Here is a 21,950-nt window from a genome sequence, read left to right on the forward strand (position 1 = left end):
AAAGATCAGTCTACCAGGGAGTTTAATAGTCCTAATCCTCCAAAACAGACCCTCAATATGCATGAGGCAAAAACTGGTAAAACTAAAGGGAGACACAGACAAATCCACAATTATATTTAGAGACCTCAATACCCTTATCTCAGTAATGGATAGAGCCACAAAATAGAAAACTAGCAATGCTTAGAAGAATTGAAGAAAACAGTCTACTAACAGAATCTAATTAACACTTGTAGAACACTCCATCTAGCAACAGCAGAACACACATTCTTATCAAGTGTCCATGTAGCATTCACCAAGATAGACCATATCCTGGGCCATAAAAAGACCCTCAACAAATTTTTAAAAATAGAAATCATGCAGAGTATATTCTCTCTCTATAATGGCATGAAACTAGAAATCAATAAAAGAAAGATAAGAGGAAAACCTCTAGACACTTGGAAATTAGACAACACACTTCTAAGTAATCTATGGGTTGAAGAGGAAGTTTCAAAGGAAAAAATCTAAATATGTGTGATTCAACTCAACGGTGCTGAGAACATACTTTACAGCACTTAAATGCTTATATTAGAAGGAAAGAAAGGTCTCAAATACATATTCTTAAGTTTCTACCTCAAGATATTAAAAAGAAAGGGAAAAATAAGCTAGAAAGAAATAATAAACTGCAGGAAGGAAATAAAGGACTTCCCAAGTGGCACTAGTAGTAAAGAACCTGCCTGTCAGTACAGGAGACATAGAGATGTGGGTTTGATCCCTGGGTCAGGAAGACCCCCTGGAGGAGAGCATGGCAATTCACTCCAGTATTCTTGCTTGGAGAATCTCCATGGACAGAGGAGCCTGGTGGGCTACACTCCATAGGGTCACAAAGAGTTGGATAAAACTGAAGTGACTTAGCACTCACCCACAGGAAGGAAATGATAAAAGTAAGAGCAGAAGTTAATGAAATTGGAATTATTTTTAAAATTAGAAAATGTCAATAAAACAGAAAACTGGTTTAAAAATAAATTAAACTGAAAGCATGTAGCAAGAATGGCAAAAATAAAAAGAGAGAAAATTCAAACCATCAATATCAGGAATGAAATAAGGGATATCACTACAGATCTTGCAGCCACTAAAAGGCTAATGAAGGAATACTATGAAGAACCTTGTGCTCATGAGCTCAGCAATTTAGAAGAAATGAATCAACTTCTCAAATACTACAAACTATGAAAACTCAACCAGATTAAATAGATAATAATAGTCTTGTATCTATCAAAGATTGGCTCAGTTGTGTCTGACTCTTTATGACCCTATGGACTATATAGTCCATGGAATTCTCCAGGCCAAAATACCGGAGCAGGTAGCCTTTCCCTTCTCCAGGGGATCTTCCCAACCCAGGGATTGAACCCAGGTCTCCTGCATCATAAGCAGATTCTTTACCAGCTGAAAGGTTACCAGCTTTCCCTTTACCCACAAGGGAAGCCCATCTAGTAAAGATATTTAATTTGAATTAAAAAGCTCCCAGGCTAGAAATTTCCAGCCCCAAATGGTTTCACTGGAGAATTCTACCAAACATTTAAGTAACACCAATTTTACACAGTTTCTTCTGGAAAATAGAAGAGGAGAGAACACTCCTTAACTCATTTTATGAGGCCTTCCAGAAGTGAATGTCTAAGCATTCTCTAGTGCACATACAAGGTATTTGTATGCATGTATGCTACGTTGCTTCAGTTGTGTCTGATTCTTTGTGACCCTACGGACTGTAGCTGGCCAGGCTCCTCTTTCCATGGTATTCTCCAGGCAAGAATACTGGAGTGCATTGCCATGCCCTCCTCCAGGGGATCTTCCCAACCCAGGGATTGAACCCAGGTCTTTTACCTCTTTGGCATTGGCAGGTGAATCCTTTACCACTACCACCACCTGCATACTATGGAATAATACTCAGCAATAAAAGGGAGTGAACTATCTTTTCCTTCCTAGTTTTATTGAGATATAATTGACAGGCAGCACTATGTAAGTTCGGTGTGTACAACATGATGCTTTGACTTGCACTTGTTTGTCCCTTCACTCTTTGCTTCACTCTGGCATTTCCATTATGGCTCATTCTGACGTTAAATCAAAATGTAGAACTTTATAACCACTCCATATGTGTAATGCTGAGTCTTTCCCCCTGTTCGAATCCTGGCTGATACAGATGTCCACAGTGTAAGTGATTCCAGAGAAGCAGACCCTTATGGATGAGTTCCCTTTATTGGTTCTGGGTTTCTGGAGCTGGTTCTCTTATCTTCCTAGACTTAAAGGCACTAATAACCCTGCTTCTAGTGGTAAAGAAGACAGTGGAAGTTGTGTCAAGATGTGACCAAAAGTTACTCAGATGATTGCTGTTGGATATTTGTAATCAAACACAGATGGCAAGAGTCTAGGTTGTCACATGTTTGCTATCTTAGAACATTTCCATCAAAATAAGGAGTATAATGGTATTAGGTAGTTGCTTCTAAGTGTGGTAAAGAAAGTGGGGAAAGAAGACAAGCTCAAACTTCAGATTCCCAGCTCAAACTCTACACTGATGACCTGAAGTCTTCTACATCTTTTCTGGAAACTTTAACTCATACAACCACAGGGATGGGATTTCTGTAAATGAAACACAGAATGTCATCTTGTTAATGACTGAATTATAAAGCATATTGAAGCCCCAATTCTGCATGGTGTTTGCTTTTAAATTGAGAGCACTGATTGGGAAGAAATGGGATCCTGAAAGTTGGAAGGAGGATACATGGAAGGATACCAGTGAAAGTGGGGACATTGAACCTCTAAATTCTGCTAAGTCATTTTGACACAGAGAAGTTTATCCTGCCTGAGAAGTTTATCCAAAGAAACCTGTAATATCTTTTTCTCCTGCCATATAGCCTTGCCAAGACATTGCTAATTTCCCTTAGGTCCTACTCTTACCATCCCGCCCCACCCCCCATCACTCCTCTTGGCTTCTAGACATGACATGACTAGACAGAAGCCCCAACAGACCCAAAATATGAGGTACAAATTATGATCCATGAGGAATTGCAACCTCCAAAAAACTGACTTTTTTTACATTAGAAAAAAAAAAGGATTTTTCTAATGTATCAGATCAGATCAGTCACTCAGTCGTGTCCGACTCTTTGCTACCCCATGAATCGCAGCACAGCAGGCCTCCCTGTCCATCACCAACTCCCGGAGTTCACTCAGACTCATGTCCATCGAGTCAGTGATGCCATCCAGCCATCTCATCCTCTGTCATCCCCTTCTCCTCCTGCCCCCAATCCCTCCCAGCATCAGAGTCTTTTCCAATGAGTCAACTCTTCGCATGAGGTGGCCAAAGTACTGGAGTTTCAGCTTTAGCATCATTCCTTCCAAAGAAATCCCAGGGCTGATCTCCTTCAGAATGGACTGGTTGGATCTCCTTGCAGTCCAAGGGACTCTCAAGAGTCTTCTCCAACACCACAGTTCAAAAGCATCAATTCTTCAGCTCTCAGCCTTCTTCACAGTCCAACTCTCACATCCATACATGACCACAGGAAAAACCATAGCCTTGACTAGATGAACCTTTGTTAGCAAAGTAATGTCTCTGCTTTTGAATATGCTATCTAGGTTGGTCATAACTTTCCTTCCAAGGAGTAAGCATCTTTTAATTTCATGGCTGCAGTCACCATCTGTAGTGACTTTGGAGCCCAGAAAAATAAAGTTTGACACTGTTTCCACTGTTTCCCCATCTATTTCCCATGAAGTGATGGGACTGGATGCCATGATCTTCGTTTTCTGAATGTTGAGCTTTAAGCCAACTTTTTCACTCCCCACTTTCACTTTCATCAAGAGGCTTTTGAGTTCCTCTTCACTTTCTGCCATAAGGGTGGTGTCATCTGCATATCTGAGGTTATTGATATTTCTCCCCGCAATCTTGATTCCAGCTTGTATTTCTTCCAGTCCAGCGTTTCTCATGATGTACTCTGCATAGAAGTTAAATAAACAGGGTGACAATATACAGCCTTGACGAACTCCTGTTCCTATTTGGAACCAGTCTGTTGTTCCATGTCCAGTTCTAACTGTTGCTTCCTGACCTGCATACAAATTTCTCAAGAGGCAGCTCAGGTGGTCTGGTATTCCCATCTCTTCTAGAATTTTCCACAGTTTATTGTGATCCACACAGTCAAAGGCTTTGGCATAGTCAATAAAGCAGAAACAGATGCTTTTCTGGAATTCTCTTGCTTTGTCTATGATCCAGCAGATGTTGGCAATTTGATCTCTGGTTCCTCTGCCTTTTCTAAAACCAGCTTGAACATCAAGAAGTTCACGGTTTACATATTGCTTAAGCCTGGCTTGGAGAATTTTGAGCATTACTTTACTAGCGTGTGAGATGAGTGCAATTGTGCGGTAGTTTGAGCATTCTAATGTATACAGACAGAAATTTAGGGAATGTGTGGGGATGAATATTAAGAGTAATGAGAGATAATAGCTGAAGAAGCATAAAGTTGGATCAGAAGGAGTTTGTTGATATGGGAGCACTAAGCAGAGATTCTGGATTTAGTGTTGCAACTTGAGGGGACAGAAAGGGCTCTAAAAGTTTTGTTTTATTTCTTGGCTAAAACGTTGACCAAGCGGTGGCCCATCATAGACAAAGTTGAGATGCCAGAGCTGTCCTGATTTACCACAGAGAAAGGAAATTGAAGGCTTAGGGAAATTGGAACATTAGGGTGAGTTTGTCATTTGAGATCTGCTCACCACCCTTTCCAGTAGTCATATACAGATATGAGAGTTGGGCCATAAAGAAGCCTGAGCACCAAAGAATTGATGCTTTCAAATTGTGGTGCTGGAGAAGACTGTGGGGGTCCCTTTGACTGCAAGAAGATCAAAGCAGTTAATCTTAAAGGAAATAGACTCCAAATATTTGTTGAAACGACAGATGCTAAAGCTGAAGCTCCTCTACTTTGGCCACCTGATGTGAAGAGCCAGCTCACTGGAAAAGACCCTGATGCTGGGAAAGGTTGAAGGTAAAAGGAGAAATGGGGTGCAAACTTCTGGAGACCTGTCGGGATGCAGCAGAGAGGGGTTCCTGGAAGCCGTGGCTGCGCTCTGTGCCCACTGCTGGGTGTCTTTGTTCTTCCAGGATTAAAGCGGATGCCCACATCCGGGGTTATGTTGGAGAAAATGTCAAGTTGAGATGCACCTTCAAGTCATCCTCTTCTATCGCAGACAAACTCACCATAGACTGGACATACCGACCTCCAAGCAGCAGTCGCATGGAATCAATTTTTCATTATAAGTCTTTGCAGTACCCAACCACAGCAGGCACTTTTCGGGATCGGATATCCTGGGTTGGAGATGTATACAAAGGGGATGCATCCATAAGCATAAGCAATCCTACCGTGAAGGACAATGGGACATTCAGCTGTGCTGTGAAAACCACCCCCACCCCCGGACGTGCACCATAATATTCCGGTGACAGAGCTGACAGTCACAGAATGGGGTTTTGGCACGATGCTGTCCTCTGTGGCCCTTCTTTCCATTCCTGTCTTAATTCCCTCAACTGTAGTGGTTATTCTGCTACGGGTGCGAATGGGAAGGAAGTCTGCGGGGCTGAAGAAGAGGAGCAAGTCTGGCTATAAGAAGTCGTCTACTGAGGTTTCAGATGACACTGACCAGGAGGGGGATGACTGCATGGCGAAGCTCTGTGTTCGTTGTGCCGAGTGTGTGGATTCAGACTATGAAGAGACATATTGATGGAAGTTTGCATGATAGAAGAAGAGTCACCTAACAACAGAAAATGTTCCATTCCACTGACAGCTAAAGCCTCCTAGAGAAGTGGAGCTGGCTTGGACGATAATGGTGGAGAATCCTGGAAGTCATCAGTAAAGACTTTAGGAGTGACTTATTTATTGAAGAAATATTCTTTTTGTATTTATAAACTGTTCAAAAACTCTCAGAAGAGACTCATAACTACCCCTGTTAATAACTTATACTCTAATTGAATGAAGGAATTCTTTTCCTAAGCAGATAACTTTTTGTTTAGTCTTTGCTCTTGAATGTATTACATGTTTTCTTCCAGTTTTTATGAGGGAGAATCCTAGATGTTGGCCACACCGCTGAAACCTATATATATATATATATATATATATATGTATGTATGTATGTATTTAATGAAATGGATCTTAGAGCTTCCTTATGTGCTCCTGGACAAAATGTTTTTTGGGGATATTCTTTGTTTTTTTGCTCCGTGAATATTTTCAGCTGTGAGTTAGCCTACAGCATATACTCATTGGTTTAATTATCTCATTATCAATTGTGTTTGGGAAGCTTGGAGTGTATAACCCCCGTTTTTTAGAGATGGTAGGATTGGGAGTCAGTGGTTTATTTGAGTTTCTAAAGTAGTAAAGTGTCAACAATTTACAATTAAGAAATGCTGAGATGAAGGGGTTCCCTTCTTTTTCTCACTAGGTGCAATTTGTTATTTTACTTTCTTACAGCTGAGTGGTTTATGGTTTCCTTCTTGACCTTTCAGATCAGAGGCAAGAAAAACTGTTCATAGGGTTTTTAGTGGGGATACGCAGAATAACTTTACCAGTTATTTGCAATGAAATCATCTTTTAACCTATGCTGTTCTTAAAAATTTTCTTCTAAAATGCAGAAAATATGAGTGAAAGAAGGTATTTTAAAATCCTTTTTAGCATAATATTTGAGATAAGGAAGTGAGGGTGTACACAACTTATACTTCCTTCTTCTGTTCTCTTGATACTTTCTATCAACTTCCTCCATTCTACTGCACCACATTATTTCAAATATTAATTTACATGGGATTTTCTATAAGCCATTAAGAAACATGTATGACATATCAGGAAGGGTTGACTGTCTAGTCCTCTGTAATAGAGAGACAAAAAATGTCTCTCATAATTTGATTTTTTTTAACAGGATAGCCCCTTTCTGTGATTCTTTGCTAGGTGGCTCAAGAGGTTTCCATATTATAGCACAATGCACTATATGCTGTACAAAAATCACTTTTATATTTTTTTGCCAAGATCTATTTTTAAAAATTTAGGTTATTCCGTCTTATAGATTTGGCCTGGCCTTTTATGTTAATCTAGTCTATTAATGAGAGTCTGATTAGTTAATAGATGTTTCGATTTACCTCTGATCATATAAGAAAGAAGAGGCAGAAGCAAGATTATCAGTCTGCATCTACAGTGGTTAAGTCTTACAGTCTTGGGCTACTTGTAAAGTATGCGGTTGTCTGGAGCCAATCTAGTGAGACAGTCTAGTCTGACAGCTCAATGCAGAAAGGAAAACAGTTTGAGCAACAAGAGTAGATAATTTGGGCTCTAGGACATTTAAAAGATAGAGATCTAGTTGTGAGATAGACTTCTTGTGGGTCCTTATGCTTTGAGAAAGAGATGATGTTACAGGAATCCAGGTAAAGTTTTATCCCATTCAATAAAGGACCAGTTTTGACTGTGTTTTCTGGCAGTTTCCTTTCAGGCATGTTATAAGGATTCATCCAGCGGGATATGTTTATCATTTTAGGTAAATAGTGCTGTGTGAATGCCTGGTCGTGTTATTTTGTAGCCTTGATCATGGTTTGAATCAGTCCCTTCCTTTTTAAGTGACCGAATGATGAAATCTTTCAGGGTAGGAGAGTAAGTTGACCACTAGTCTGCTCCATGGGTTTATGGTCACATCACGGTCTTAAGGTTGCTCTCAGTCTTCTTCTTCAGCCCTTTTATTGGGGTCTAAGTTATAGCCTTTTTTCCTTCAAAGAAGCACAAAGCAGTGTTTGGATACCTGCCTTTTAAGGATGAAAGGAAGATAAAGTAGTTTTTTTTTTTTTTTAACTTACTGTTTTAATATTTTCTAAGGTGCTATTCTCTCTTTTTATTTTTTTCATTTTGCTTCTCCTTGAGTTCTTATCACACTTTTTGGAGACCAGCCTTGTCTAGAAACGGAATTGAATTCTGAAACTTCAGAGGGGGTTAAAAGCCTTTCAGAATTTTTCTTTTGGCTGCTGAAGTCTTTACTTGTGGCTACATTGCTTTTATGGGTTTTGTGCATTAAGCTCTTAATTCTGTTACCAAATGTGAACTTATAAAATGTTTTGTGTTTCCCATGTGACCTGGTACCTCAAGCTTCTTGGGGGGCACATTCTCTGCAGCCCTTAAACTGGCCTCTGTGCTTCATGAGGGAATGTTTCATGTCCTTGTTTAGAAAAATTCTGGTGGCCAAATCCTGAGACCCCATGTTCTTGTGTGTTACTCAGTTATGATTCCAAAGGAGAATTGTAAGAAGACCAATAGGGTGTGGCACAAGACTCTCATTTAATTGCACAATTAAAACTTTGCTGCTAGAAGAGGCAACTCCGTCTTTTGACTCTAGTGTTGGACTGTTACCTGCTGCATTTCTCTTTGTTTCTTGTTTGTTAATTTTTGTAGGAGGATATGCACTATTGGGTCATATGCACAGACGTTGTAACTCTTGAGATCTTTACCACATCATAGTTAATAAACTTCTTTGCACTTTCAAAAAAAAAAAATCAGAAAAGGACATCAGGTGATGAGATATTTAAATAGCATCACCAACTCAATGACATGGATTTAAGCAAACTCCAGGAAACAGTGGAAGACAGAGGACCCTGGTGTACTGCAGTGCATGGGGTCTCAAAGGGTTGGACATGACTTAGTGACTGGACAAAAACAACACCACCCTTTGCTCACCAAGAGGAAGGACACACCTTTATCACAACTGTGAGAAGTCCATTTGTAGCAGAAGTCCTCACATCCTCGGAGAGCTCTGTGATTGCTCTTGTTTGTAGGTCAGAAATTACAGTAGAAACTGCTGTCACTAAACTGAGAAACCTAAAGGCAATGGGAATAATTGGATCCTGGGGCAACAGAGGTCAAGTGACAACCCGTAATCACTAGGCACAAAGTGGGCATGGGCAGTAGTGTCGGAAGGAACAATAAGAATAGTCTGACTTGCAGAGACCTACGTGTTGACCAATAATCATGGTGTTCCTAGAATTGAAATAGATGGACAGTCTACTAAATACTTGATGTGTATGAGCAAAAAAGTTCCAGGTCAAGTGAACAGAAGTCTAACCTGAATCATAAAAGCACAGAGTCACACCCCTCAATCAAATTCCAGACTTGAGCCAGTTTACAGACCCAGAGCCCCTTGAATGAAAGGGAAGACAGCTGCTGCTCAGGGAGGATTCCATTACACTGTGAAAACCTTTTACCAGCCTTCTCAAAGGTAACAAAATAAAATAATCTATACACACAATAAGCAGTTAAGGGATACACAGAACAAAAAGATGTAAACTATGATGTCAAAACTAGTAACCCTGAGGTTGTTGTTCAGTCGCTCAGTCGTGTCTGACTCTTTGCGACCCCATGGACTGCAGCACGCCAGTCTTCCCTGTCCTTCACTGTCTCCTGGAGCTTCCTCAAACTCATGTCCTTTGAGTCAGTGATGCCATCCAACCATCTCGTCCTCTGTAGTCCCCTTCTCCTCCTGCCTTCAATCTTTCCCAGCATCAGGGTCTTTTCCAATGAGCTGGCTCTTCGCATCAGGTGTCCAAACTACTGGAACCTTTGGAACTTGGTATGCAGCAAATGCCAGATCCCTGTCCATAAGATTTACCAGAAGCCGATTGCTTTCAGATGGCAAGGCCAGCAATATATCTTTACCGTCTTGCCTCAGAGGTATATTTTCCTTCCACAAGACATCTACCAGTCCATTACATTTATAATACCACATTAACTGAACTGGGTAAGCAAGAAAGAGCTGTCACTCTAGACTTATTGGTAAGATATTTGCAAATCAGAGGATGAGAAATAAGTCAAACTAAAATGTAAGGGCCTGCTACATCAGTGAAATTTCTAGGGCTCAAGTGGTGTGAAGCATGTCAAGATATTCCTTCTAAGAAGGAGGATAAGTTGTCATATCTGACCCCCTTACAACTAAAAGAGAGGCACAGTGCCTAGTGGGCCTTTTTGGATTTGGAGGACATTTGGATGTGTTACTTTGGTCCTCTTATTGTGTGACCCTCAAAGCTGCTAGTTTTGAATAGGATCCAAAACAAGAGAAGGATCTGCAACAGGTCCAGGCTGCATGTAAGCTGCTCTGGGTCATATAATCCAGCAGATCCAATGGTGCTTGATGTGTTCATGGCAGATAGAGATACTGTTTGGAGCTTTTGGCAGGTTGCTATAGGTGAATTACAGAGCAGGCCTTTAGCATTTTGGAGCATGACCCTATTATCATCCACAGATAACTACTCTTCTTTTTAGAAACAGTTGTTCACCTGCTACTGATCCTTAGTAGAGACTAAGCACTTAATCATGGGTCACCAAGTTACCATGTGACTTACACTGCTCATCATGGACTGGGCATTACCTGACCCACCATGCCATAAAGTTGGGTGAGTACATCATACCATAAAGATGGTATGTACATGATCAGACCCAAGCAATCCTGAAGGCACAAGTAAATTACACAAAAAAGTGGCCCAAATATCCTTGGTCCCCACTCCTGCTACATTGCCTTCTGTTTCCCAGCCTTGCCCTATGGGCTCATGGGGAGTTCCCTATGATTAGCTGATAGAGGAAGAGGTGACTTGAGTCTGATGTACAGATGCTTTTGGTTGATATTTGGCACCATCTGAGAGTGGACAGCTGCAGCTCCATAGCTTCTTTCTGGGACATCACTGAAGGATAATAGAAAAGGAAAGTCCTCCTAGCAGGCAGAAATCAAAGTTCACTTTACTTGGAAGGAGAAATAGCCAAATAACCAAATAAGTGATTAGATACTGATTCATAGGCTTTGACCAATGGTTGAATGGATGATCAGAGACTTGGAAGGAACATGATTGGAAAATTAGTGATAAAGAAGTCTGGGGAAGACATAGATGTGTAGACCTCTCTGAATGGGCAAAAAATGTGAAGCTATTTGTGTCCCATGTGAATCTAATCAAAGGGTGACCTCAGTAGAGAAGGATTTTAATAATTAAGTTGGTGGAATTACACCCTCTTTTCACAGCTACCCTGTCACGACCTAATGGGGTCATGAACACTGGGGCCGTAGTGACAGTGACAGAGATGATACATGGGCTCAGCAACATGGACCTCCAATCACCTTGGCTAACCTGAGTTCCCAAAATAGCACTATTCTGTGGAGTAATCAGGATATGAATTTGCCTTCCCTGCCGGCAATGATTCTGCCTGAACTACCATCCATCCATGGATTTACAGAGCGCTTTGTTCACCATCATGGTATTTCACACACTATTGCTTCTTATTTAGAAACTCACTTCACAGCAACATAAGTGCTACAGCAGGCCCATGCTCATGGATTTCACCGAATTCACCATGCTTCCCACCATCCTGTAATAACTGGTTTGACAGGTTCTGTGGAATAGTCTTTTGAAGACTCAGTTACATTGCTAGCTAGGTGGCAATACCTTGCAGGACTGGGGCAAGGTTGTCTAGCAGGCTATGTGTGCTCTGAATCAGTGTCCAATGTATGGTACTGTTTGTCCCATAGTCAGGATTCACAGGTGCAGGAATAAAGGGATGGAAATGAGTGTGGCAGCACTCACTGTTACCGCTAGTGACCACTAGCAAAATTTTTCCTTCCTGTTCCCATAACTTTATACTCTGCTTGCCTAGAGGCCTTCGAGAAGGAGGAATGCTTCCACTAGGAGGCACAACAATGATTCCCCTGAAATAGAGGTTAAGACTTTCACCTGACCACTTTGGGTTCCCTGTGCCTCTGAATAAACAAGCTAAAGAAGGGGGTCACTGTACTGGCTAAGGTGATTGATCCTGACTATCAAGAGAAACTGGGCTACTATTACATAACTGAGGAAAGGAAGAGGATGTTTGAAATAGAGGAGATTCCTTAGGGCATCTCCCATGCCCTGTGATTAAGGTCAATGCAAAGCTACAAAAACCAATGGCCCAGACCCTTCATGAATAAAGTTTTGGGTCATCCCATCAAGTTAAGAACCATAACGTGTTGAAATGCTTGTTGAAATAAATGTGGAATAGGCACTGGAAGAAGGAAAGTGATAAATACCAGCTACACTATATGACTAGTTACAGAAATGAGGAATACAGAAATGAGAAACGGTGATTTCTTTCTTTTATTGATTATATGAATATATTAGTTATATAAAATAACCAAATATTAAAAAAATTTTCCCCTCTCTTAAGCATTTATCATCTAATATAAGACATATTAATAGTGTTAACACTACATATAGTACTTAAATTTCAGAATATAAAGGACAAGAGTGAACATCATCCAAGGATCTTGCATTTTCTTTTGGGGGACATGATTAGTGCATTTTTGGTTGTTGTCCAGTGGCTAAGTTGTGTTTGACTCTTTGGAACCCCATGGATGTAGTATGCCAGGCTTTCTTGTCCTTCACTATCTCCGGGAGTTTGTTCAAACTTATGTCCATTGAGTCAGTGATGCATCCAACCATCTTATCCTTTGTCATGTACTTCTCCTGCCCTCAATCTTTCCCAGCATCAGGATAATTCTACTATATTAGGGGAAAGTTTGTTACTTTTTTATCTGTAGATTAATCTAGTTTAAAGATGTGTGTATGGGTGCCACATTGATAGGGGATGGATCATAATGGTTTCTTTAATGTATCACCTTGGCTAGACTATGTGTGTGTGCACTCCATACTAAGTCGCTTCAGTCATGTCCAACTCAATGCAACGCTATGGACTGTAGCCTGACAGGCTTCTCTACCCATAGGATTCTCTAGACAAGAATACTGGAGTGGATTGCTATGCCCTTCTCCAGGGGATCTTCCAGACCCAGGGATCAAACCTGCATCTCTTGCATCTCCTGCATTGGCAAGCAATTTCTCTACCACTAGTGCCACCTGAGAAGTCTTTGCTAGAATATGTTCCAAGTTATTTAATCAAACACTAACCCAGATGTGGTGAAGGTATTTTTCAGATATAATTAAAGCTCTTGATCAGTTGACTTTAAGTAATGGAGAATATCCTAGATAATCTGGGTGGGCCTCAGTTTGTGAGGGGGAGGTCTTAAAAGCAGAGCTGAGTCTTCCCTACAAGAGAGAATATACAACACCTGAGGACCACAGCTTCAGCACATGCCTGGGGATTACAGCCTACTCACAGTCTTCCTTCTTGGTGGCCTATCCTATGATTTCTGGACTTGCTTAGCTAGTGCCCCTCATCACATGAGCCAACTCCCTGTAATAAGTCATTTGTTTTGTTGTTTTTAGTCTCTAAGTCATGTCTGACTCTTTGCAACTCCATGGACTGCAGCATGCCAGGTTCCCCTGTGCTCTGCTACCTCTCAGAGTTTGCTCAAACTCATGTCCATTGAGTCGGTGATGCTATCTAACCATCTCATCCTCTGTTGCCCTCTTCTCCTTTTGCCTTCAATCGTTCCCAGCATCAGGGTCTTTTCCAACGGGTTGGTTCTCTGCATCAGGCAGCCAAAGTATTGGGGCTTCAGCTTCAGCATCAGCCCTTCCAATGAATATTCAGGGATGATTTCCTTTAGGATTGACTGGTTTGATCTCCTTGCAGACCAAGGGACTCTCAAGAGTCTTCTCCAGCACCACATTTTGAAGGCATCAGTTCTTCGGTGTTCAAACTTCTTTATGGTCCAACTCTCACAACCTTACATGACTACTGGAAAAACCATAGCTTTGACTATACAGAGCTTTGTCAACAAAGTGATGTCTGTACTTTTTAATGTGCTGTCTAGGTTTGTCATAATTTTCCTTCCAAGGGGCAAGTGTATTTTAATTTCATGGCTGCAGTCACTGTCCACAGTGATTTAGGAGCCCACTTTCCCCCTTTCTAATTGTCATGAACTGATGGGGATGGATCTTAATTTTTTAAATGTTGAGTTTCAAGTCAACTTTTTCACTCTCTTCTTTCACCTTCATCAAGAGGCCCCTTAGTTCTTCTTCACTTTCTGCCATTAGAGTGGTATCATCTGCATATCTTTATGCAGGTTCTTTACAGCATTGGACTTTACTTTCAGCGCCGGACACATCCAAAACTGAGTGTCATTTCTGCTTTGGCTCAGCTGCTTCATTCTTTCTGGAGCTATTAATAATTGCTCTTGCTTTTCCCCATTAGCATATCAGACACCTTCCGACATGGGGGGCTCATCTTCTGGTGTCATATCTTTTTGCCTTTTCATACTGTTCATGGAGTTCTTGAGGCAAGAATACTGGAGTGGGTTGCCCTTTACTCCTCTGGTGGATCACGGTTTGTCAGAATTCTTCACTGTGACCCGTCCGTCTTGGGTGGCCCTGCATAGCATGGCTTATAGCTTCATTGAGTTATGCAAGCCCCTTTGCATGAAAAGGATGTGACCCATGAAGGGGTAGTAAGTCATATATATGTATATATCTCATCTACTGGCTCTGTTCCTGAGGTTGATCCCTGATACACCTTACCTGCCCAGGATGCTTAAAGGTCCTTTCTCTGCAGTAGTCTTGGTCTCAGGCTTCTCCATTAAAATCTCCTCTTACCTCTCATTGCTCCCTGGAGTTTCTCCTAGCTCTGCTGGTTACATTAATTAAATTGATTTTAATTAGTTCATTCAACAGATATTTACTGAGCATCTCTGTGTGTCAGACACTCTTTTATGCTCTGTGAACACAGCAAAGCAGAAGGCCAAGTCCCTGGCCTTTTGCTTACCTATTCAGGAGATAGACAATGAACAGATAAAACTACTGTGAAAAGCAACGGGTTGTATGATAGAGGATGAATACCTCTGGGTGGCCATCGTACAAGAATTAGCTTGGCCTGTTTGATGAGCAGCAAGAGTATCTGGAGTGTAGTAAGCAGGACAAGCATAGTAAAGGCAGGCATGGAGACAGAGAGGAGACTTCTCTAGGCAGGCAAGAGGCTTTCTCCAGGTGGGTAAGGGGCCTGGATCATAGTGTGGCCAGGAGGTAGAGAGGAGGGGTAGTGCTAGACCCCATGAAGATTAGACGCTGCAGGGGGCTTCCTGAAAAGCTAGGCATATCCCACAAGGTGTTACAGACAGGTTACCCTCATGCTTGGGAGCTGACAGATATCCCCTTGTGCTACAGAGGCATATGGTGAGTTTCTGACCCTCAATTTCATCATCTGTACACTCCCCCTGCCATGTCAGGGCATAACGGTAAGAACCATGTGAGATCATTGACATGAAGGATTTAGTAACTTGCCATACACACATAGCTGGTGCTCAATAAATGTGAGCTGTCTGTTCCCAGGATCAGGAGAGGAGACTGTGCTTTGGGGGCAAGGAGGTGAAAGGGGCAGCTAGAGCGTCAAGAGTCTCTGGAATGGCCAACCATCAGCCTCCCGCCCCCGTGACTGAGAGGTCGTCAGAACCACAGATCCATGGCTTCAGTTTGGTGGCCCTCTCACAGCTCAGCAGGTGCTCAAAGAGTGCGAGAAAGTTCTGATATCAAGACCATGGCTATAGCACAAAAGACATAATCTCCTCCATGCATTGGGATTAAGTTTGGCTACCATCAACAGAAAAATCCAAATTATAGTAGTAGCTTAAGAGAGATGGAAGCTTATTCTTCTCTCATGTGAAAAGCACAGAGGTAGGCATGAGGGACTCCAACACTTCTACTTTCCTGCACAGCTATCCTCAATACACAGCTTCCATCTCATGGTCAAAGATAGCTGCTTGAGCATCAGTCATCACTGCTGCCACTCCAGGAAGCTGAAAGTAAGACAAAGAGCACAGAAGGATTCATCCTCCTCCCCGTACATCACTTCCAGGGAGGTCCCATGTGACACGCTTGCGATCCCACTGACTAGAATTCAGATGTACTTGTGACGACGTGTAGCCACACAGGAGTTTGAGAAATATCGTCTGTGCATGCCCCCAGCTAGTGATTCACCACAAGTAGGATGAGAAGGAGAATGGGTCACTGGTTGCAGAATCGGTGTGCTCTGAGTTCATTTAGCTTCTGAGTCTGTTTCCCTGTCATCATTTCTGAGCCATTAGTGAATGTTATTCTGGCCTGGTCTCCACTGTGCTTTGTGGAGTAAAGGTGGGGTCCTGAGATCTTATGGGCCAGCTAGGTGAGGAGAAAAAGGCTTCAGCAATCAGTGGGTACTGGCAGTGATGATCAGCGAGCAATTCCCAGGTAAAAGGCCCATGGCCATCTGCTCCTGCCCCCCCTCCACCCCACCCACCACAGGAGGCAAGTGTCTCGCCATTGCCTCACCTGAGGCAGGTAACTTTCCTAAGGACCATTCTCATCCCACCCCACCACTGGCACCTGTTTTAAGGCAATGTTGATGTAGTCAGATGTATTCACTGACCTGATGAGTTCTATTACCCTTGAGCCTCAGAGGAGGGTTACTAACAATGGAGGGGTGGTAGAAGTAGCAGAGGTATAGCACATCCCACGGTCATTCATGTACTTATTGAGCACCCATTGTTTGCTGGGCATGTGCTTGTCACCAGGGATAGGAGCAAGCAGGAGGTGATCAAGATAGAAATGCTCTCATCTTGGCGCTTACAGTGTGGTAGGGTGGAAAGACAGTGGAAACAACCCCAAGTTGGTGTGAGTTACAGAGGGGCTCTGGATGCTCCAGGGCACATGGCCCAGCCTCCTGGAGAAAGTCACAGAAGTTGAGATCTGAAGAATGAGTGGAGTAGCTCAGGCAACAGGGTAGGCAGTCCATGTCCCCACCTTCTCTTACAGCCTCATGCTCCCTCCTACGTGGACCATAGGACTGTATGTGACCAATCTGTATTAGTTTCCTGGGGCTGTTGTAACAAAGTGCCCACATCTAGGGAGCTTAAAGCAATAGGAATTTGTTCTCTCCTAGTCTGGAGGCCAGAAGTCCAACATCAAGTTATTGGGCACAATTGGTTCCTTCTGGAGATTCTGCAGTAGAACCCATTCCATGACTTTCTCCTGGCTTCTAATGGCTGCCAGCAATACTTGGCTTGTAGAAACATCACTCTAATCTCTGTCTGCATTGCCCCATGGCCCTCTTCCCTATGTTTGCTATGTTTCCCTACATTTCCCTATGTCTTTGGGTCTATACATGGACTTCTTTTATTTTTTTAATTTATTTTTAATTGGGAGACATTCTATATAATGTTGTATTGATTTTTGCCATACAGCAATGCAAATCAGCCATAATTATACATATATCACCTCTCTCTTGAGCCCCCCTCCCCTTCCCTACCCTACCCCTCTAGGTAATCACAGACTGCCAGGCTGGGCTCCCACCACATGGCCTTTTTATGAGGACACTCACTAGTCACTGGATTTAGGGCCCACCCCAATTCAGAATGGCCTCATCTTAACTAATTACATCTGAAAAGAACCTATTTCCAAGCAGGTTCACATTCTGAAGTTCTGGGTACACATGGATTTTGAGGACCCCTGTAAACAGCAGAATGCTGCACAAATGATGGTATACACTTTCCAAATCAGGTCATAAAAGACTGGGCCTTCCCAGTCTTCCAGATTGACTCTCTCTGGATCATTCACTCTGGGGCAGCTAGTTGTCATGTTGTAGAGGACACTCAAGCATCCCTGTGGATGTGTCCATGTGATGAGGAACTGCAGATTCAGCTACAGCCATGTAAGTGAGCTTGGAAACAGATCCCACAGCCCCAGTCCAGCCTTCATGGGAGACTACAGTCCCTGCTGACAGCTTGAGAACAACCTCATGAGAGACCTGAACCAGATCCACCCGGCTAAGCTGCTGTTGGCTTCCTGGCTCAGAGACCAGGATAACAAGTGTTTATTGTTCTAAGTTCCTAAGCTTTGGGGTAGTTTGTTATGTGGCCACAACTAACTAATACAGATGGGAAGAGCAGGGGGGAAGTGCTAGAGGCACAGGGAAGAGCATAAGCAAAGGCTGTGCAATGGCATGGGGTCTGAGAAAGGCCAGTGGGAACATGTCATGAGATGAGGCTAGCGCAGTTGGCTGAGGCTTCCTGACTGAGCCTGGCACCCAGTAAGTCCTCCGTAAACAAAGCTGTTGGGATGACATTTCTCAGAGGAACAGCAGATGGTGTCTCTCCCTAACTTCCTTCACATTGCGGGGAAATGTCTGCCCTGACCACAGAATGGGGGCCATCGTATTGGCCCTCCCCAAACTGCCTTTTGTTTATGTCCTGTTTTGTTTTTTTTCTGGGTTCCTCGTTTACAGTCACCAGATGTTCATTGCTTTTAAATGCGCTGGCCAGCGTTCATGGAGTTCTGGGGGAGACACACTGCCCAGCAATGCAGAGTTATTATAAATGAGTCCATTAAGGGAGGTGGATTTGCTAAAAGGTTGTCTTCGTTCCACCTGGTCCAAAGCAGTGCTCACATGATCGATGATTGCAGAGACTTTGTACACGTCTTAAACCTCAGCGCATTCTTAATGCCTCAAAAGTTTCCAATTAAAGTCAAATGGCTCTTGGCAAGGTCCAAGGCATTTTTACTAACTAAAATAAATACCTGGGCAGGCTCCACGGTTTATGACTTCTTCACACGGTTGAGGATAAACAGCTAGGAGGCCGGGTTAGAGGCATGTTAGGGATGAGAGGCCCGGCCAGCCCACAGAAATCACCTAGAGCATGATGCCTGCCTGTGGGCAGGGCAGGGAGCTGCGTCTCCACAGGCACTGGGCTAGTTGGGTACTGTCGCCCTGTCCCTGTGAGGAAACCACAGCTCCGAGGCAGGCAGTGATGACGGAGGGCATGTTGAGCGAGGCGGCTGGGCTGAGGTAGGAGTTGCAGTCAGCCTTCACTTGGGCTTCCTCCTCGCTGCCTCACAAACTCTTCAAGGCTGTCTGTGCCCCAGCCTCATAAGGTCATCATGCTGAACATGTAGGTGAAGTCTCCCCAAGGTGCCAGTGCAGTGAGTCTGAGGGCATGTCAGCAAAGGAAGGTGATGCTGCTGGAGGACGAGAGTAAGGCTTGGGGAAGGAGGGCAGGGCTATCATCGTGTCTGTCTTGCTCTTTGGGAGGGCAAGAAGGAGGCAGCAGGCTTACCTTGAGCCACATCTTTGAAAGGTAAGGAGGAGGAGCAGATGATGAACCTCAGAGCATCATGCCAGGTGGCAAGGTACCAAAGCGGGAAAGAGGTCCCCATGCAGAACCCTGTGGGGGAAGACAGACTGTTCCCATTGGGCAGGGGAAGTCTAGGAGGAATGACGAGAAGGGAGGATCCCATGAGGGGAGCAACCGCTCACACCCCTCCAACTGCCCTTGTCATGGCCCTTGGGGTCAGCCACCAGCCCTAGGGTTGGCCACCACACTCTTGGGCCACCATGCTTGAGGGCCAGCCATCACCCCTGGGAACCCTTAGGTGTCAAACTACAACGTGGTCTGGACCACTGAAGCTGCACTCTGAGCATCAGCAGCACAGGGAGTGCCACAGAGAGGAGGGGCTCTTCCTGCCCTTAGCTCATCTGCCTTGGAGAGCCACAAATCCCTTCCCAGCCAGAGGGGCCCCTCCCTCACCAGGACAGCCTTCCTGGTGCCTGGATGCTGGGTTAGCCCTTGCCTCAGAGACCTCAGGTAAAGTGTGGTTCCTTGTTGGATGGCCTTCCTTTTGTCAGTTTGTTTTGAATGGTAAATCACTTTAATGCCCCTTTTTCCTGGTTATTTTGTGACATTTGTAAGCAATATCCTGACAATTCTGATGTATGAGAAATAGGACTGAGGGTCTGAAAGGCGAGGGTGTGGAGCAGATCCCTGGCCCCTCACTGGGCATGTGAACCTGCCTGACTGCTTGGCAAACCAGTTTGTCATCAGCTGGCAAAGCTGACATGCCCATCCTGTGCTGAGGCAATCCCCCTCCTGGGCAAGGGCCCACACACAAGTGCCAGAAGACAGGCACAGAAGTGTTCCCAGGAAACTTCTCACAGTGGCAAAGCTGTGGGGCAGCCATGTGCTCCCTGGAAGGAGAGTGGACAAACTATGCATTCATACAGTGGAAACAAAGTAGCATTGAAACAAATTAATTACAAGTATATACTTAGCTGTTAGCAAAGAGGCAAGTCACAAAAGAACATATGTCACAAGATTCTATTTAGGGAGGCACACATAGGTGTCATGATTACATCTAAATGACAAAGGGCAGGTTAACACAGAATTTGGGGAGTGGTCACATCCGGGTAGGAGGACAGAGGTGGGATGAAGAAACTGTGATGGTTACCTAGATTCTCGTTTCTTGATATTTGTACCTCACACGTATATTATAAATAATCATTTCTAAAAAAATCCATTATGCCTAATGACGGTGGGGTTTGAAAAAAAAGAGAGTAATCAAAAACTTCAATATCTTACAATAGTAATATTGCCCTGGCATGTAATGAAACTAGATGTTTAAATGCCTTGCTATTTACATTCTATGACTAATTTCTTACTCTTTCTCCTCTCTAATATGTATGCTTATCAACCTAAAAAGATAAGAATAAAAACAATAAAATTTAAAAATAAATAATCACTTTTATGAATTCAGTGTTATTAAGAAGATTCTGAAGCTGTATCTGGAAAGTGCCCCTGTTCTCCACTCTTCAGGGATTCCACTCCCCCACTGCTCCTGCCCTGAGCCACCTATGCCTGTGCACCTTCCTGCTGACCTCCCAGTCTGTCTCCTTCTCACAGATCCCTGGGCTTTGCTCTTCCTCCACCAGGCCAAGTCCTCTTCATCAGTGCAATAGGGAAGACTCTATGAACTTGTCCTGTCCTCCAGGTCCATCCTCAGGCTAGACAAGGGATTCATGATAAAATATTCTGGTTCAGTATTCCTAACGTGTCATCCCTGTCCAGTTAGTTCATTCTAGATGTCCCAGCCCCTCCACCCACTAGATCATGTATCTAGCACCCTTCCAAGGCACCAGGATACACTGTTGTGATGACACCTTGCTCTAGCTTCAGAGACCCAATTTGGTCCCCTGTCATCTTGTCAGACACCCAGCCTTCATCCCAGGGCATAACCCATGACCCCTTCTTTCCTGTGAAGTATCTCTGCATTTTGGGACACTCTGTGGGCTTTCCACAGCACTGGGGGAAGATGTGACTTCCCAGAAACCCAGACGGTCAGTCCCCAAGTGATGGGCCCTTCATCTTCTGAACTGGGGCCTGCGTGGTCTCTTTTCATCACTGTGACCCTCACCAAAAGTTACCTTGAAGTCCTGATCCCTAGGCCCTTGGAATGTGACCTTTTTGGAAATAGGGTTATTAAAAATGCAATTAATTAAGATGCGGTCATGCTGGAGTAGGGTGGGCCCTAATCCAACATGATTGGTATCCTTATTAAAAGAGGAGACACAGCTATTGACATAGTGGGCAGAGGCCACATGATGACAGAGGCAGAGATTGGAATGCTGCAGCTGCAAATCAAGGAGAACAAAGGTTGGCCAGCCACTGCTCAAAACTAGGAGAGGCAAGGAAGGATCTTCCCTCTGGAGCCCCCAAAGGGAGCACACCCCTGTTGACATCTTGATCTTGGACTTCTGGCCTCCAGAACTGAGATAAAACAAATGCCTATTATCTAAGTCACTCCATCAGTGGTACTTGGTTACTGCAGCCTTAGGGAGAAAACACATGAGGTAGCATCACAGAATAGAGGTAAAAACCACCTGAAACTCCACCACTTAAAGGAAATTGCTGCTAAGCTTCTGATGACCACCCCTTCTATCCGTCTTTGTGCACATAGTTGGACACTGACTTCCAGCTTTTTAGGCTACTCTGAGACCTGCTTTGTCACCTGAGGATATTACATGTAGAACTTCAGCATCATTTTAACACAGATAGCACATACTTTAACAAAGTCTTGTTGGTGCATACTAAGGTTGCTTTCTTTTCTTTCTCTCTTCATCCGTTCTCCTCCCCTCTTCCCTCTCTCCCCTTTCTCTCCCTTATTTCTCTCCCTCTTCCTTTCCCTCCCTCCATTTCTTGCTCCTTTTCTTCCTCTC

General features: G+C 43.6%; 1 pseudogene; it reads left to right on the top strand.

Moving 5' to 3' along the window:
• Positions 1-5,010: 5,010 nt before the first annotated feature.
• On the top strand, positions 5,011-6,090 carry LOC147367596 (myelin protein zero-like protein 3 pseudogene; annotated as a pseudogene).
• Positions 6,091-21,950: the final 15,860 nt, after the last annotated feature.

This window comes from Bos grunniens, chromosome 8 (assembly GCF_055505025.1).
Source record: "Bos grunniens cultivar Pamir isolate PY7600 chromosome 8, Bosgru_T2T1.0, whole genome shotgun sequence".
In the NCBI taxonomy this organism is placed as follows: domain Eukaryota; kingdom Metazoa; phylum Chordata; class Mammalia; order Artiodactyla; family Bovidae; genus Bos; species Bos grunniens.